This window comes from Anoplopoma fimbria, chromosome 19 (assembly GCF_027596085.1).
Source record: "Anoplopoma fimbria isolate UVic2021 breed Golden Eagle Sablefish chromosome 19, Afim_UVic_2022, whole genome shotgun sequence".
Taxonomy (NCBI): Eukaryota; Metazoa; Chordata; class Actinopteri; order Perciformes; family Anoplopomatidae; genus Anoplopoma; species Anoplopoma fimbria.
Genome location: NC_072467.1, coordinates 16,142,169 through 16,160,843, shown reverse-complemented (window position 1 = coordinate 16,160,843; position 18,675 = coordinate 16,142,169). Strand labels below are relative to the sequence as shown.

Sequence of the window (18,675 nt, the reverse complement as noted above, 5' to 3'; positions counted from 1 at the left end):
GAAGTAAAACACACACCCAGTGTCCAAACCAAGGCCAACACACACACACAAACACACACACACACACACACACACACACACACACACACACACACACACACACACACACACACACACACACACACACACACACACACACACACACACACACACACACACACACACACACACACACAAGGCTGTAGTCCTCCTGATTTCAAAATGTACCAAACAATACACATTTGACATTGATGTACTTATCACATGGAAATAAAAGTAAGAATATGGACAGCTTCGCTATTCACTGAATTTGTATTGATTTTAAAAAAAATACAGCACAGCTGTTTCAAACGTAGCTCCAGCTGTTTCGAGGCCGCTTAACTACTACTAGTTGTTTTAGTAGACTATACAAGGTCACCAGAGGAAAACAAACTATTACTTGACATGGACTCTCTAGCCTCTCTATCTGGATGTCTGTGTGTGACCCGTTTCCTATTACTTGGATAGTTATTTTCATCATTATCCAGGGAATGTTTGCGGCTGCTTCATAATATTAGAATTTCACACTTAGCTGCAGGAGATCTGCTTCACAAATTAGGCCAGAGGTCATTTTAGACCGGGGCTGTTAAAACCTACATATTAACATACTTATGTGGAAAGTCTGGCACTATCAAACAAAAGACATCATACACACCCGATTCATTGTACTCACTGCCCACTAATAATTTGCTATCAACCCCTCCTATGAAGGCAGAATGTTTGTCTATGGAGTTCTCAACATACTGTTGCAATACATGGGGTTCTTTAAGAGGAATACTTAATAATAGAGGTTATGTAATTTTTTAGCATTAAAAAAAAAAAAAGACATGGACAAAACTGTTAGAGTACAGTTGTGGCCAAAAGTTTTGAGAATGACACAAGTATTTGTTTTCACAAAGTTTGCTGCTTCAGTGTTTTTAGATCTTTTTGACAGATGTTACTGTGGTCTACTGAAGTATAATTACAAGCATTTCATAAGTGTCAAAGGCTTTTATTGACAATTACATTAAGTTTATGCAAAGAGTCAATATTTGCAGTGTTGACCCTTCTTTTTCAAGACCTCTGCAATTCGCCCTGGCATGCTGTCAATTAACTTCTGGGTCACATCCTGACTGGTGGCAGCCCATTCTTGCATAATCAATGCTTGGAGTTTGTCAGAATTTGGGGGGTTTTGTTTGTCCACCCGCCTCTTGAGGATTGACCACAAGTTCTCAATGGGATTAAGGTCTGGGGAGTTTCCTGGCCATGGACCCAAAATGTCGATGTTTTGTTCCCCAAACCACTTAGTTATCACTTTTGCCTTATGGCAAGGTGCTCCATCATGCTGGAAAAGGCATTGTTCGTCAAAGAATAAAAATTTATAAAAAAAATAAATAAAAAAAAGAACTCTTCTTTTGTCTACCTCTGTCTAGATTACTAAGAATTTCAAGTAAATATGCTTCTATTTTCACATCAGTAGCAGCAGTAACTAGAGACCGTCTTGCAATGGGATCACACCAGCTGTGGTTCCAAATGCCCCACTTCCTACCCCCCCAACTTCTGGCGCCCTTGCTCGAACCAAGCCCATATTCGTACAACACATGCACCTTCATTTTGATCTCAACTACACAGCTGTAAAGTTCCCCACACAAACAGACATATAAACACCTGGAGAAGTAATCAGAACCTCCTCTGTGGTGGTTCCTGCTACAGTAGGTTCTCCAGCACCACGTTTCGCCATGATGAATCACAGAGCCCTATAAAGGTGAAATACAAACAGCCACTAGCTGTCGCAGTTAGTCTCTAAGAGGTTGATCAATTAACTATGAACACGTCCCTCTGTCCAGCTGGTTAAACAAGAAAGTCCCGTTGCTTCTATGCATGAACCAGTATCTGACCCCTTTGCTAAGTTTCTCCAAGTAACTGAATTTCAATTTCTTTGTTGGACGGCCTTTATTGTGAAGCAGCAGCAGGAAGTGTTGATCTTCCAACACTGTCTTCTTCTTAAGCAGTCTGGCTGTTTGCTTGTCAGATCGGCCCTCCTTAGATCTAAACCAGCAGGGACAAACCGTGGACCGTAATGTTCTGCTCTGGTTGATGAAACATGTTTCGTTCTGCTGAAGTAGAAATAAGCTTGGTTATGAGATGACTGTTCCAACTTCACTAAGCATCACATGACTGGCTCTGTGTGTGTGTGTGTGTGTGTGTGTGTGTGTGTGTGTGTGTGTGTGTGTGTGTGTGTGTGTGTGTGTGTGTGTGTGTGTGTGGACCCCTGTGAAGTAGGGACTTTCTGGTTAATCTCCAGCTGGCCAATAAGCAGCTTAACTGTCACTTGAGTGCAGCGGGCTAATTACTAGTTTGTAGACAGTCTAATAGAGTTCACACATAGCACCACTGAAAATAACCTCTACATTTATACTCTTGTTAGAATGATGTAAAAAAAGAAAAAGAAGGTGTACATCACCTTGATCAGAATATTAGAAATCGAACATACATGTCTATAATGACACAAGGTGGTTTGTGCATAAAATAATCTGTGCTATTGAAGAGAGCTGCTGACTGTTCCTGGGTCTGTGATTCTACCTTCGCTGAGAAGGATGTGCAGGCAGTGAAACTGTGTCATTGGGTTAACCCTTCATGGGAGGATAAGCTGCTGCACGGGCAGGTAGAGAGACACCCGGAGCAGACGCTGCATTGATGGTTTAGTGTGGGACCACAACCTGATGATAATGTTTCACTAGTCTCAGACCAGGACCGAGGTAACCACTGAGACTAGGTTCCAGAATGTTAATAAGACTACAGTCTAGCATGCTAGCAGCCATGTGTGCATTTGATCTCTGCCTACCGATTGTAAAGAAATTTCTCAGTGCAAAGTCGTTGCGAGCACAGCGACGAGAGCAGCAGCTAACAAACCTCCCTACATGTCCTGCATTCGGACGGGCCAATCACAACCGTATCTACATGCGTGGCGACGTACTGTTATAGGTTGATGTCGTCCAGGACTGGAAATGCTGCTCTCCCCCCCCCATAATGACCCACACTGATAAACGTCTTAGTGGGCAAAAAAATAAACTAGATGATTTTAATGTGATTATGCAAGTCTTCTTTCCGTGTTTAGAACTTAACCAGAGTGATACCTCTTCACTCCATATATGCAGCTCTCTGTTTTTGTCCTCACTGTGACTCAGCGCCGTCCTCGGTTTGCTCTGTATGCACGCTCGTCGTTACCACCACCTTTATCCGGAGGGAGCAACAGATTCACCTGTTCAAGGATCAGCTCACCTCTACTGCTTAGCATTTACAACCCTTTAAGACACTGAAGCAAGAACAGAAAGCAGTTGGTGGGAGCTCTGCTTTGGCATGACATCATCCAACTGAATGGACCAATCACACACATGCAAGAACACACAGCAGATAGAATACAGTGTAGTGTACTGGGTAGTTTAAAGTTAAACTCTCCAGTTGTCTAGTCCACCCTCAAATAGTTCAAACAACCATTTGATTTATTGGGGTTTATTAAATCCTAAAAATGTATTTATCATAACACACACACACAAACAACAATGGATGGACAAGGTTCATCCACTTGTGTTTTAGTTGCATAATGATTCCTATAAACACTTTCAATCTGTTGCCATGGCTCTGGACCAACAGGCAAAAGGCCAGTAATCCTTATATAATCTCTCTCACCTGAACCATCTGCATTGTACAGACACCACCAGAGGCAGAGAGGAGAGACAATCACTGGGACAACAGTCATCAGGTTAGAAAAAGGCAACGGGAAAGAGGAAACTGTGGGCTTACAAGAAGCAGATGAGTTATCATCTATTAACATTCTGACAAGATGAGCTGGGTTTCCCCGGTCTTCACTTCAGGCAGTCTACTTTGGGTGACGCTATCGACAAGCTTCATAAGGAGTGAGCAAAGCTGAAGAGGGAGGATGAGTAAAGTGAACTGCTTTTCAAAGCAAAAGCCTTCCAGGCAAAGGCACTAAGTGAGGTCATTTCAGCAGCAGCCCAGGATCAGTGCTGAAAATAACAGCCACCAACGACCAAACCTCCGTCATTCTCAGCAGAAAGATAGGAGGTCAGTCAGCAGAGGCCTGGAAAGCTCTTTTAGTCAGTGCAGCATATGATTACTGAAACTGCTCTGTTATTAGCAAGAGAACCTGAACGCCACAGCGCGGACACGGCGACTGTGTGTTGGGCTGAGTCAGAGGTCACGGCAGGTAGTAGTCTGAGGTTGGATAATAACAGTGATCACACTGCAGTCTGTTTTCTTAAGGTCCCACCCATGTGTGCTTAACGGCTGATGACTACTCTAATGGTTTGTTGACCACACACAATAGTTCATGTTTCACGCCACTGCTATCACATCTACTGCTAAAGCATCATCACATATGATCAACTTGATCAAAAGTCAATTCTCCATTGGTTCAGTTTGAGGTCTTTCTGTAGAGAATATCTTACATTTCTAAGATGATTATTGGTCAGTCTCCTGAAAGACTTTATCTCTTAAAGGGAGACACCCAGGTGAATAAGTTGAATCATGTGACTGACAGACATCACCATAAAACTACTCCAGTTGATTAATAAGATAAGATAAGATAAGATAAGATAAGATAAGATAATCCTTTATTAGTCCCGCAGCGGGGAAATTTGCAAATAACATAATAATAATAATAATAATAATAACATAATAATAATAACAATAAGACCATTATTTTTGTATTGCACGTTTTCTGAAATTATGTTTAAATATGTAAATGAGGCAAACAAAAAATGTTCTACATGTTTGTAGGAATAAAATGTTGTAGAAATCAGATTATGAATTTGATTTAACAAATCTATCTGTCAAAACTTCAGAATATAGATGGAACGTTTTTGAAGACATTTTGAAGACACTTCAGGTGAATAGGGGGGAAATATAACTAATAAATGTATCAATGAAACGTTCCCAGTTGATTTTTTTGTATTACAAGTTATATGTTATATTTAAATATGCAGATTAGGCATTATCTAATGGTAACTTTTGGTGAGTTGAGGAAAATTGAGGTGTATTACTACAATGTAGTAAAATAAATGTTTCTTTCCACTGAAAGAAGACGTGTTATGTAAGCAAAAATAGAAAGAAAATCTCTAAATTGACCAGTGGGCGACTGTGGCTCAGTGGAGAGCAGGGTCGTCCTCCAATCAGAGGATCGGTGGTTCGATCCCTGGCTCTGGCAGTCCATGTCGATGTGTCCTTGGGCAAGACACTTAACCCTGAGTTGCTCCTGAAGGCTGTGCCATCGGTGTATGAATGGGTGTGAATGATTAGATAGATCCTGATGGGCAGGTGGCACCTTGCATGGTAGCCCCCTGTCATCAGTGTATGAATGGGTGTGAATAATAATAATAATAATTAAGCCTTTATTAGTCCCACAATGGGGAGATTATTTCTCTGCATTTAACCCATCCCGGAGGAGCAGTGGGCTGCAATGAAGCGCCCGGGGAGCAACTTGGGGTTAGGTGTCTTGCTCAAGGACACCTCGGCATGTTGCCGGTAGAGGGGTTTGAACCACCAACCTTGTGGTTACGGGACAAGCGCTCTACATCATGTGCCACAGCCGCCCCAAGAATGGGTGATTGATTAGTAATGTAAAAGTGCTTTGAGTGGTCGGAAGACTAGAAAAGCGCTATACAAGTACAGTCCATTACCATTGGTATGGAATGGTAATGCATTCTTTCTTTATGTGTTACAAGACTAGTCAAGTCAAGTCAATTTCTATTAATATGCACCAAATCAACAGAAGTTATTTCATGACACTTTACACACAAAGACAATCTGATCCGTACATTTTAATATAAAGGGACCCAACGTTCTCCCATGAGGAAAATATTCAGGCAATTATGGAGAGGAAGAAGTCCTCTTTAAACTGAAAAGGCAAGGCATGATCGCTTTCATTTATAAAATCTGCATCACATTTTGAAAGCCAGTGTTCAGAATTTGACGAGAAGAGCTGCTCTGCCTCGCCCCATCCACAGGCGGAGTTATGTTTGAAACTCCATGAAACAGAGGCTCGTAGAGCAGCATAGTTCTGATCATTTACAGCTGATGACATATCTTTCAAAAAGGGGGCTGAATGTTATTGAGAGCTGGTAGTTTTTAAGCTGTTATTTTAATATTCCCTGATGTGCAAAAATATTAGAAACACCACTAAAACAACAACACTTAATGTGCTTATTTCAACATGTAGCAGGTTCTACGAGATCTCCATGGACATATCTGCTGCACAGTACTGACATTCTTGCTGTGTGAGTGTTGCTGAAGGTTTAGAAGGGATTGCCGCTTGGTTACATACGTCTAAAAATGTTACAGGCTTCACAGCACGGTCTATCTCAACAGTCAAAATAATTTACTCCCATTAAAACTTTAATAGTCCAGACTGGCACACGTGTGTGTGTGCATGACTATATAAGTGTTTCTATGTCCATGTTTGTGTGTGTTAATTGGCTGTTTGTTCAGTTCTTCAAGGAAGTCTACTCCACCAGAGGAAGTCATTAACTTCAAAGGACCATGCGTACGTGTGTGTGTGTGTGTGTGTGTGTGTGTGTGTGTGTGTGTGTGTGTGTGTGTGTGTGTGTGTGTGTGTGTGTGTGTGTGTGAGAGAGACAGAGAGAGGGACAGAGCAGAGGTCTAAGGCTGTCCAAAAAACAGAATGTACGCTGGGTAAACCTTATCAGGTTACTTTTTGGGCCTCAGAGCTGGTTTATAGTCGACCAACACATGTACATGAACATACGCTTGACACTGCCACTCTGTCGGTGAAGCTTCACTTTTCAATGATCTTTTCTCTCTTTACCATCAGCTGGAACAACATAATTAAAATTTCTAAAAAAAAAAGAAAACTAAACTCAAGGATGAATGCAACGGTCAATCAAGGCCAGATACATGGTCGCAGAGTGGCTCGTTGACGTAGTTATGTTGTTAAATAGCACCGGGATCTGGCAAATGGCCATTTCTTTCTTCCATATTTTAGACAGGAATGGTGGGAAAAGAGGACCAGAAATGGTGAAACAAAAACATACGATCAGTTTGTAGCTTCATGTTGCAGCCATGTAGTCTGTTGCTGTGTCGCTTGCAGTGGGAACGCAGCATTAGTGCTGCACACAAAAAGTGGCGGATGAAGCAGATTAAAGAATTTAAAAAACCTTCTGAGTTCAAAACCTGCCCATTCTCTATAATGCAAGAAAAACTCTCTTCAACCTGGTATGTTACAATGTTTACCAAATGGTGTTGCATAATTATATGCTGCAATATAAACACTTATAAAAGCTGCATTGGAAAAAATTCTTCCCCACCAAAAAACCCCCCCAAAACTCACCATTAGGTTTGAAAAGCATGTTTTCTTTTTGAAAATGCCATTATTACACTGTTTATAATAGCCAAACGCTGTGGATATCCATCTTTCAAATGTTCCTTGAACACATCATGTTTGATAAACGCTCACATCAGGAAATCAAATCAAATCGAAGCTTAAAATTGGGGTATTTTAACAAAATCTACACTTGTCATTTAAAAATTTCACCAAAAATACCCATTCCACACTATTCAGATCCTGTAAAAAAGGTTCAATTCTGCGCCTCTTAGCGCAACGGGGGAGCCATGATGTTTTCGGCACAGACCAACAGTCACGTGACAAAAATTCAGTGAAACTTCAACTGAACTGCTGGCTGCGGAATACAGAGCAGAGAGGAGAGGACAGGAGAGGCTGTAAAAATTTTAATGGTACTTATTTTTTTCATTTATAAAATGCTGTCTTATACTACGGCACTATGTTTATTGTTATGCACCAAACACCAAGTCTAATTCCTTGTATGTGTCAATGTACTGGGCATTAACCCTGTTCATTTGGATTCCAATGTATAGCACGTGGAGTCTCAACTTTTGGGATGAATAGAAAAATGTTGGCTATATAGATTCCATTGTTTTCCTTTTTTTGTTAAATAATTTATCAAAGAAATTCAATTTGCAATGCAATTCTTTTTTATGATTTATGGCAGGCCATTATCACTGCAGTGGAAATCCCTTCACAGCCCTAGTCTCTACACTCTGTACATTAACATTGTCTACACATTTAATTTGTCAACCAAACTGTATGTTTTTTTCTAGTTCAGTCGCCGGTATTCTCACAGTATATATTATATACAGTGTTAGTAACTCTGTGATTATACTACAGGAGTAAATCACTGCCACAGCCGCCCACTTAGCCGGGCCTGCCAGACCAAAACGCCACCGAACTGCCTCAAGAGGAGAGGGAGGAGAGCCCAAATGGAAGCTAAGCTAACCCAGCTAGGACCTGAGGCTGCTCCACTACCCAGAATGCTACTGGCTGTCTAATGTCAGTGGCAGGAAAATAGAATGGATGACAGCAGGTGGAGGTCGGTGACAGTTGAGTCCACATCCTCACAAAGACCAGGATCCATCGTTCATCCTGCAGTAGAGGAGCAGACAGCAGGACAGAGAGCAGGACTCCGGTGGGACCAGAGGAGCTGGACTCTGTGTTTACATCATGATGCTTGGTGATCAAGCACAGTCAAAGTTGATGGACAATGTTTTTTTCTCATGTTCTATTTTTAATGCACTACAGGAATGTACTGTTTCTGTTCTTGTTTTGTTTGGCATGTGCTGGTTGTGTTACGAATGGATTACAACTGAATTTCGTAGTGCATCCTTGTGACGCATAATGACAATAAATTATCCTTGAATTGTTATTTATCTTGCGGAAATTTTTCCATCCATCCATTTTTACTGCACTACAACCAAAAAAAGCACTCAACACGCCAAACCACAAGCACACAGATTACACTGAAGATCAGAATCCATCTGGCTTCATGGACGAGCATAATAATCGCTGAATGAAATGAGAATCAGATGAGTGAGTACAGTGTCTGCCCTCGGATCGGTATCATGCAGCTTGTTAGCTCCGTCCCGATCATTAGCTGAATTAGGTCCTCTGACAGCGAGAGCTCTGCGGTGGCACAATGGACCCACTGTTCACTGGGCTCTGGGAGAGCCACGCAGAGGGAGTGTTCCCACAGTCGGCCTGACCGACTTTGTTTTTCTCACCTATCACAGCAACATTTGGAACACAATCAAACAGGACTGTGTGTGTGTGTGTGAGAGAGTGTTTCTGCAGGCAGTAGAGTACCACTGCAGAATGTGCTGTATTTCAAAGCTATGCCAAAAATGTTGTCACTATCTTTTCATTATCAATTAACCAATAAATGATTAATTTAGTCTAGAAATGACGGTTTAAGACGAATGCCAATCACATGATATAAGTGATGTATAAATTATTTTATCCGACCAACAATCTAAATATTCCATTTACAATGTTTTGAAAGATAAAAAGCATCATATCTTCATGTTTGAGAAGCTGGAAAGACTGATAAAAAAAAAAGCCAAAGGTTTAAAAAAAGTCACAATATTAATAATAATAACTTTTTTTTGTTTGTTTTTTATTAAATGATGTCGCTTTTGGGGCTAGACACCCCAGCTAAATAAAAACATTTCTTTTCATACACTGTATGGAATTTTACCCCCCCAAAATTCTCTAAATTAGTTTTTTCTCAGACTCTGAGCCGGGATCCTACTTCAGTATTACTCGCATATATACCAAACTTTCCACTTTCATTCCTATCTATATTTTGAAGTTTTTTTACAGAGGGGTTTGTACATATATCATTCATAGCCTGATTTATACAATATTTTATTGAATAAAAACATGTAAAAGTGACACAAAGAGATACCCACACTTCCCTCTTTAAAAACCTTCTACTCTAATATGTCAACAAGATGAAACAAGAATTTTGAACCTGGCATTATCCAATGTTTAGATTTTTTTTCTGGAAATTATTAATATTAGTTAAAATTGCTTTTTACCCAATTCTCTCCCTTAAGAGATTATCTAATGAGCCCCCCATAAAGTAAACTGCACACAAACAGAAAACATGAATACACTGTAAGACAAATCTGAAGAGTAAGAGGAAACTAGCTCTAACTAGTCTTGCGAGGTCAGACTTCAAGTCACATTCCAGATTTTATTGAAGATACAGGACATTGAAAAATGGCAAGCTGCTGTTATTTGATGTATATTCAGTGGGTTACATTCTTTATATATATTTTTTTCTGATGAAGGAGTTCACAAAGGCTATCAATTAACATTAATTAATTGAAGTGGTTTTCTAAAGACAGGGGTACAAGTAAAATGTTTTGTTAAATATCATACTTTTGTGATGTCATTTTCTGAAGTTACCACACTTTAGGCTGTTCTTTTATTTGGCATTACCGACTAAGTCAGTATATCCACATTGCTGAGGATTTTTTTTTCAAAGAAATATCAATGTGTAAATATTTTGTGAGAGCACGGATAGTCTACCCTACAATACTGTCTAAATATACACAAAAGGTATTTGGTCTAAAATATCGGGGAAATTCGATTTCCTTGCAGTTTGAAAAGTTGTTAAAACGGCATTCCACCTACTAATGGGGGAAAACTATAATAAACAATAACAAATTTAACATTCAGTAATAAAATAGTTTACCCAAACTCTATTCAAATGGTCCACACACACACACACACACACACACACACACACACACACACACACACACACACACACACACACACAGAGAGAAATCAAAGCAACGTTAACTTTCTGTATCATCTCTCATTACAATATTTAAAGATACAACATGTCTATTTTAATACTCCAGCTCCACTCTCACACACACGCACGCACGCACACAGTCTGTCATTCGCTTTGGTCGTGAGAACTCACGGACACTGCCCTTTACCGCAGGTACTGTCTCATGCACGAGCACATAAAAAAAAAAAAAAAAAAAAGGCACGAACACATTTTTGGGTTTTTTTTCCATTTCCAATCAAGTGATAAACATTCACAACCACTCTGACCACTACATACTGAGTGACAACCCTCACTAGTGGACACCTAAAAATAACTTTGCAGCTCGGCACGAGCTTTATGAATGTATTTTTGCTGCCATGATTCGCCAAACAGCAGCTATTTTAATAGAAACTTACCACTTATGGATATCCCACAATGGTTGCTACCACTCACTGCTACTTTATGATTTGTTGGGAGAACATTGGGGAATGTTCTGCCACGAGCCAATCGCCAAGGTGACATTTAATTCACACCGCTAGACTTAAGCTCGAGCCAGAAGTAACGTTACTGCAGAATTAAGAGATTTGTAAACAGGGTTTGGCACGCGGGGTCTGTCCATTCAGCGGAGGACGGGTCGGGACTGCAGCACACAGACAGAGGCAGATAAAGAAAGACCACTGAGCGAGACAGAGAAGATGTCCCGGGCTAACGTTAAAGCTAAGCCCCCCGACCACTAATAGGAGGTTAACTACTGCTGACCTGGAGAAGTTAGCGGGATAAACAATGTGGCGTACCAGCTACTTAGATATGAGGATAGCTGTTGAATTAAAAAAAAACAAAAAAACATTTGAACCAACGTACATGTTTGCCGCGGTGTCCTGTCTCCTCTCTCCTCACCCAGTGGACACAAATCTTTCCTTTATCCAAGCAAGAGAAGCAGAGTGGAATAAACACGTAGATCTTGTTCCAAGCACAGATCCTCTCTCACTCCATCGGTGTTGTCGTTAGCAGTGTCTTGTCTCGTAGAATAGATCCACTACGCTCGTTCAGTGGACAGCTTCTTCCACTCAGCCAGCAGCGCAACATTCACTTAACCGGCGTCAAGCACACGGCTATTAATGTCAATACTTCCGGTCCGCATTTTCAAATTAAAATATAGTCACCATACATCCGGCCAACTCTGGCTGCTCATATGGATTACCGCAACTCCTCTAGTTGCAAGAAGAAGTGCAATTGTATAGAAGTCTATGAGAAAATGACTCTACTTCTCTCTTGATTTATTCCCTCAGTAAACATTGTAAACATGAGTTTATGGTCTAGTTTCAAGTCATCTTCAATACAGCATGATGTTCATTTAGTAAATGATGGTCCATTTAGAGTCAAATAGACCATAAAGCAGGGTATGCTTACTGTGATTGACAGGTTGCTGCTGCTACCTGAGCCATATACGTCATCACTACGTAACTCCTCCGCATTCCAAATATGGAAACCGTGTCCATTGGCTGCAAAAAAACCCACAACACGCCGATGGCCGTATTCTAAGGCGACAGCGAAATCGCCAAACTCGAGGTTCCAAAACAGCGTGTAGGTTTTAGTGCCATCCAGTGGTGAGGTTGCATATTGCAACCAGCTGAATACTGTGCGCTAACTCCTCCTCTTTTTAAGACTGTGGCAACGTGACACTGTTGAGTGCAAAACCGCGGTAAGGGAGTGGTATCTTACAGAGCCCATCGCGTTGCACTTTAGGATACACCAAATTCAGGCACTGGTAATAGTTACTGGTTTTGCACTCCATGGCTCACTGTAGTGGCCTTCAAGTAAAGTAAACATGTGAAAGGCTCTCACTAGAGACTGAAGACTCTGAAGAAGACCCACTCCCTATATAGATATAGGGGCTCATTCTGAGCTAGCAAAACCACAACTTTGCTAAGTTGCAGGTCATTATACAATAGTGAAAAGATAGTTATGAATAGTATAACACATTTTGCCAATAGATCCCACATAATCCTACACACTTTGTGTTTCAAGAAAGTTCTACAAACTGACTGTAGTATTCCAGAATGGAGGTACTGGTTAGTTCCTGACACTGAGGCTATCATGTGCATGAAGCTATCGTGTGTTGTCTGCAGTCTACATCACTGGCCAAAAGTTTTGAGAATGACAGAAATATTAATTTTCACAAAGTCTGCTGCCTCAGTTTTTATGATGGCAATTTGCATATACTCCAAAATGTTATGAAGAGTGATCGGATGAATTGCAATTATTTGCGCAGTCCCTCTTTGCCATGAAAATGAACTTAATCCCCCCAAAAACATTTCCACTGCATTTCAGCCCTGCTACAAAAGGACCAGCTGACATCATGTCAGTGATTCTCACAGATCACTCTGTCATGCTGATTGAGTTAGAATAACAGACTGGAAGCTTTAAAACAGTCCCATTGAGAACTTGTGGTCAATCCTCAAGAGGCAGTAGGACAAACAAAAACCCACAAATTCTGACAAACTCCAAGCATTGATTATGCAAGAATGGGCTGCCATCAGTCAGGATGTGGCCCAGAAGTTAATTGACAGCATGCCAGGGCGAATTGCAGAGGTCTTGAAAAAGAAGGGTCAACACTGCAAATATTGACTCTTTGCATAAACTTAATGCAATTGTCAATAAAAGCCTTTGACACTTATGAAATGCTTGTAATTATACTTCAGTAGACCACAGTAACATCTGTCAAAAAGATCTAAAAACACTGAAGCAGAAAACTGGAGCCCAGCATCTAATTTTCCCCTGGGGCCTTTTAACAGGACAGCAAGTGCTGTAGTAGAAAAGATGGTCTTAATAAGGAAAACTGAAAGGTCAATGTCATCCAAAGCATTTCCTATATCAGTAACAGTCTGAAATCATCTTGTTTTGTGTGACTCAAAACCCTCTATTTATTTCTGTAAACCTGATTTTTTGTGTTTTCTCTACTTGACCCTGGTGAGGAAACATCCCATTGAAAGATTGTGAAAAAAAATTAAAAAATAATTCAAGTTGTACTAGATTGCCATCTGCTGGACATTTGAAATGAATCAGAGCTGCAGCCATGAAATAACACACTATAATGTAGTTGTGTGCAGATATTAGGACGTTTTAAGTGTTTATTAATATACAGTACTTTCTATAAAGGCCCATGAGGACACATTTTATTACTGTGTTTTAACATTTGTCATTCATTATCTGTTTATTTAGCAGCCTCCAATTTAGGGTATTAACATAAGGAGTTAAAGTTCTTGACTTTAATAAACACTTTTTACAGTCTGTTGAAAACAGTTCAGTAAGTGTGTTATTGCTGCCTAGAAAGGCTAAATAAAGCTTAAAGTCTGGGTTAATAATCTAGGTCAATTATCAGTCCAGAACGGTATCCTCAGATTCACTACAGACCACAGGTGCACGGTAACAGTATAACTTTCAGGAATTAATCACTTACACTTCCATGATTAAGGTTACAGGAATACAAATCATTGTTGGGCCCTTTTAGAGTGTTTGTTTTGCATCTGGCATTTCCTCAGAGAATACAGCTCTATATTTTCCTTATTATTTTCTGTTAATGAATCTCTACCAGTCTGTTTGTTTCTACACATGCTGTATATAGTTTAATATAAAAATGAATATTGAAATTACATTATCATGTAGACCACATTTTGCCAACCAGTGTGATATGACGTTTGAAAAATAGGTTTACAGTAACCAATATCGTCTCTCAGAAACGACAACCGAACAAATTATCAATATTTTCAAACAAATATGGTGTTTTGTGACACGCTGATGTTGTAAGGAGTATCCCCACTCCTTTTCCGGAGTGGGGATACTCATGAGCCCCAGGCTGAGCGCCGCTGTTTTGGAGTTTTCCCCGGAGAACGAGAGGGTCGCCTCCCTGTGACTGCGAATCGCGAGGGGCAAGTCTCTGACTGTCGTTTGTGCCTATGCACCAAACGGCAGTTCGGAGTACGCAGCCTTCTTGGAGTCCTTGGGTGGTGTTCTGGAAAGGGAGCCAGCTGGGGACTCCATAGTTCTTCTGGGAGACTTCAACGCTCATGTGGTTAACGATGGAGAAACCTGGAGGGGTGTGATTGGGAGGAACGGCCTGCCCGATCTGAACCCGAGTGGTGCTTTGTTGTTGGACTTCTGTGCTAGTCATGGACTGTCCATAACAAACACCATGTTTGAGCATAGGGAGGTTCATAAGTGTACTTGGTACCAGAACACCCTAGGCCAAAGGTCTATGATCGACTTTGTAGTTTTGCCATCAGACCTGCGGCCGTATGTCTTGGACACTCGGGTGAAGAGCTGTCACCTGATCACCACCTGGTGGTGAGTTGGATCAGGTGGCGGGGGAGGCTGCCGGACAGACACGGTAAACCCAAACATGTGGTGAGGGTGAACGGGGAACGTCTGGCTGAGGACCCTGTCCGCGAGGTCTTCAACTCCCACCTCCGGAATAATTTCTCGTGCATCCCGGGGGAGGCTGGGGACATGGAATCCGAGTGGGCCATGTTCAGATCCTCCATTGTGGAAGCTGCTGCTAGAAGTTGTGGTCGGAAGGCGATCGGTGCCTGTCGTGGCAGCAATCCGAGAACCCGCTGGTGGACACCAGCGGCGAAGGAGGCCGTCAAGCTGAAGAAGGAGGCCTTTCGGGCTTGGCTGGGCCAGGGGTCTCCTGAATCAGCAGGCAGGTACCGGTTGGTCAGAAGGGCTGCAGCTACGGCAGTTGCTGGGGCAAAAACCCAGGTGTGGGAGGAGTTCGGGGAGGCCATGGAGAAGCACTTTCGAATGGCCTCAAGGAAGTTCTGGCAAACCGTGAGACGACTCAGAAAGGGGAAGCAGGGCTTCTCTCAGGCTGTGCTCAGCAGAGGGGGAGAACTGCAAACCTGGACTGGGGATATTGTCGAGCGGTGGAAAGTGCACTTTGAGGAACTCCTGAACCCGACCAACACGTCCTCTGCGGAAGAGGCAGAGTCTGAAGACTCAGGGGAAGACTCCTCCATATGCCTGGCACAGGTCGTTGAGGTAGTTTAAAAAGCTCTTCAGCGGCAAGGCGCCAGGAGTGGATGAGATTCGACCGGAGATGCTAAAGGCTCTGGACATTGTTGGGCTGTCGTGTGGAAGTCGGGTACAGTGCCTGTGGAGTGGCAGACCGGGGTGGTGGTTCCCTTTTTTTTTTTTTTTTTTTTTTCCGGAGAATGTGCTCCAATTATAGGGGCATCACACTGCTCAGCCTCCCCGGGAAAGTTTACTCCAGGGTGCTGGAAAGGAGGCTCCGTCCGATTGTCGAACCTCGGATTCAGGAGGAGCAATGCGGATTCCGCCCTGGTCGTGGAACAGTGGACCAGCTCTTTACCCTTGCAGGTCTGTTGGAGGGGGCATGGTAGTTTGCTCATCCAGTCTACACGTGTTTTGTGGACTTGGAGAAGGCCTTCGACCGTGTCCCTCGGGGAGTCCTGTGGGGGGTACTGCGGGGAATATGGGGTACCTGGTGCGTTACTATGAGCCATTCGGTCCTTGTAAGTGAGAGCTGTGTCCGGATACTCGGCACAAAGTCGAGCTTGTTCCCAGTGCTTGTTCCACCAGGACTGCCCCTTGTCACCAATCCTGTTTGTGATTTTCATGGACAGGATTTCAAGGCGCAGCCGGGGGGAGGAGAGTTCCCGGTTTGGGGACCTCAGAATCGCATCCCTGCTTTTTGCAGATGATGTGGTTCTGTTGGCTTCTTCAGAACGTGACCTTCAGCACGCACTGGGGTGGTTCACAGCCAAGTGTGAAGCGGCGGGATGAGAGTCAGTACCTCCAAGTCTGAGGCCATGGTTCTCTTCCGGAAACCGGTGGATTGCACCCTCTGGGTTGGGAGTGAGTCACTGCCCCAAGCGAGGGAGTTCAAGTATCTTGAGATCTTATTCAAGAGTGAGGGTAAAATGGAACGGGAGATGGACAGGCCTGTGCCGAGAGGATGTCGCATGTGCACAGATTGTAAAGCCCTCTGAGGCAAATTTGTAATTTGTGATTCTGGTTCGGTGCAGCGTCAGCAGTGATGCGGGCATTGTACCAGTGAAGAAGGAGCTGAGCCGTAAGGCAAAGCTCTCGATTTACCAGTCCATCTACGTTCCAACCCTCACCTATGGTCATGAGCTTTGGGTAGTGACCGAAAGAATGAGATCGCGGATACAAGCGACCGAAATAAGCTTCCTTCGTAGGGTGGCTGGGCTCAGCCTTAGAGATAGGGTGAGGAGCTCAGACATCCGGAGGGAGCTCGGAGTAGAGCCGCTGCTCCTTCGCGTCGAAAGGGGCCAGCTGAGGTGGTTCGGGCATCTGATCAGGATGCCCCCTGGACGCCTCCCTTTAGAGGTTTTCCACGCTCGTCCAACTGGTAAGAGGCCCCGGGGTAGACCCAGAACACGCTGGAGGGATCATATATCTCGTCTGGCCTGGGAACGCCTCGGGGTTCCCCAGGAGGAGCTGGAAAGTGTAGCTGGGGAGAAGGACGTCTGGAGGACCCTCCTTAGCTTGCTGCCCCCGCAATCCGGCCCCGGATAAATCCTCTAACCTAACCTAGCCCGAGACTGGTCTAAACGTTATTTTAATGATTTAATAAACATAAATCCCCAGTCCTTTTTCTTTGATTGAACTAAGGTAACGATAGGTGACTTTTTAGAAACCACGACTTTTTAATGACATTCAGGTGTGAAAGTCCTACTAAACAGCAGGGGGCACCTGGACAATTAGGGTGATTCGAAGGGTAAGTGGCCAACGGCCAATCAGAAGCCTTAGATTAAATGGACAAACCCCTTCCTCCCTCTCCCTATATAAATTCCTGTTTGTTCAATCAGCTCTTGATTCTCTGAAGAAGCCTTGACTAGGTGAAACGTTAGAAGCTCTCCCTTTTAAATTCTTTCAATCTTACTGATCATTTTTGTGTAAAAGTGGACTTGGGTTCCACAATTCCTTTTAACTTATTTAGTTCTTGTTTCCAAACCTTTGCACATCTTTGCACTACGAAAAAGCACTTCATGACAGTGGAAAGACGGGCCCGAAAAGTTTGGCCAGCATCCTCCTTTTGTTTGTGTGTGGCGTGGTTTTGACATAAACTTACACGAGTGGTTTGAAACCTCTTTTCTGAGCAAAGTTTGCAGTGATAGAGGAACTGGCTAACGATTGGGTCGTTAGTGACCACCAATACTGACTTACCAACTGCTTCGTTGGTGCTTTAAAAATCCTGGAGTTTCCCACCTTTAAAACTCCTTAGGTATTAAATGCTTTTTTTTTTTTTAAAAAGCATCCATCTTTTTAATGTGCAAATTAAGGACTAATTGGAAATATAAGCAGGACGAATAGATCCCTTTTCCCCACTCTTTTTAATTTATTTTTTTATTATTTTAACCAGAAAGTATTAGATGACTTACCTTGCCCTTTGGTTTTAGTGGAATTTAGTGATTCAGCAGTTTTGTGTAACTTTTAACTAAATTCAGTGGTCATGAGAGGATGGAACAGGCCTGCCCCTCCTACTAACCAAGGGAGGGGCAACGCCTGGGGTGATCAGTCAACGGGAAGGGGGGAAAATAACCCCAATCCCTTTAATCTCCCCCTCACCAAACAGTATTTCAAATTACTACAGGCCTTACATCATTCTGAAATCCTGGACCACTCGGTCTCAACAGGGATCCTGCCCTCCAGGGATGCAAAAACACTACAGAAAAAATGAAACAAAACACTATGAGGTGGATAGAGGCGAATTTGGCAATCCTGAGATGCCATTATGATGAAGTGATAGCCTCAATCCTAGTAGACTTACAGGAGTTCGATCAGGAGGCACTTCGGATGGCGGTGGTTTGGGGGAAAACCAGATATAAACGTAAATTTACAGTTACATCACCTTACGGTCTATGTTGCAATCCCCCCGAGAGATTCCATCTACTCAGCCCCCCTTTGTGATGGACCAAGAAAGCTTCCCATCCCTACCTGAGTCCAACCAGGCCCGGAG

At 42.7% G+C, this 18,675-nt stretch overlaps 1 protein-coding gene across 1 annotated transcript in view; it reads right to left on the bottom strand.

Annotated features, from left to right (window-relative positions):
- LOC129107830 (rho family-interacting cell polarization regulator 1-like) overlaps positions 1 to 11,617 on the bottom strand; it is a 66,100-nt gene extending 54,483 nt beyond the window's left edge. The window contains exon 1 of the mRNA XM_054619402.1: positions 11,532 to 11,617. The gene's annotated coding sequence lies outside the window, so the exon portion shown is untranslated. The remainder of the gene's footprint in view (positions 1 to 11,531) is intronic.
- Positions 11,618 to 18,675: the final 7,058 nt, after the last annotated feature.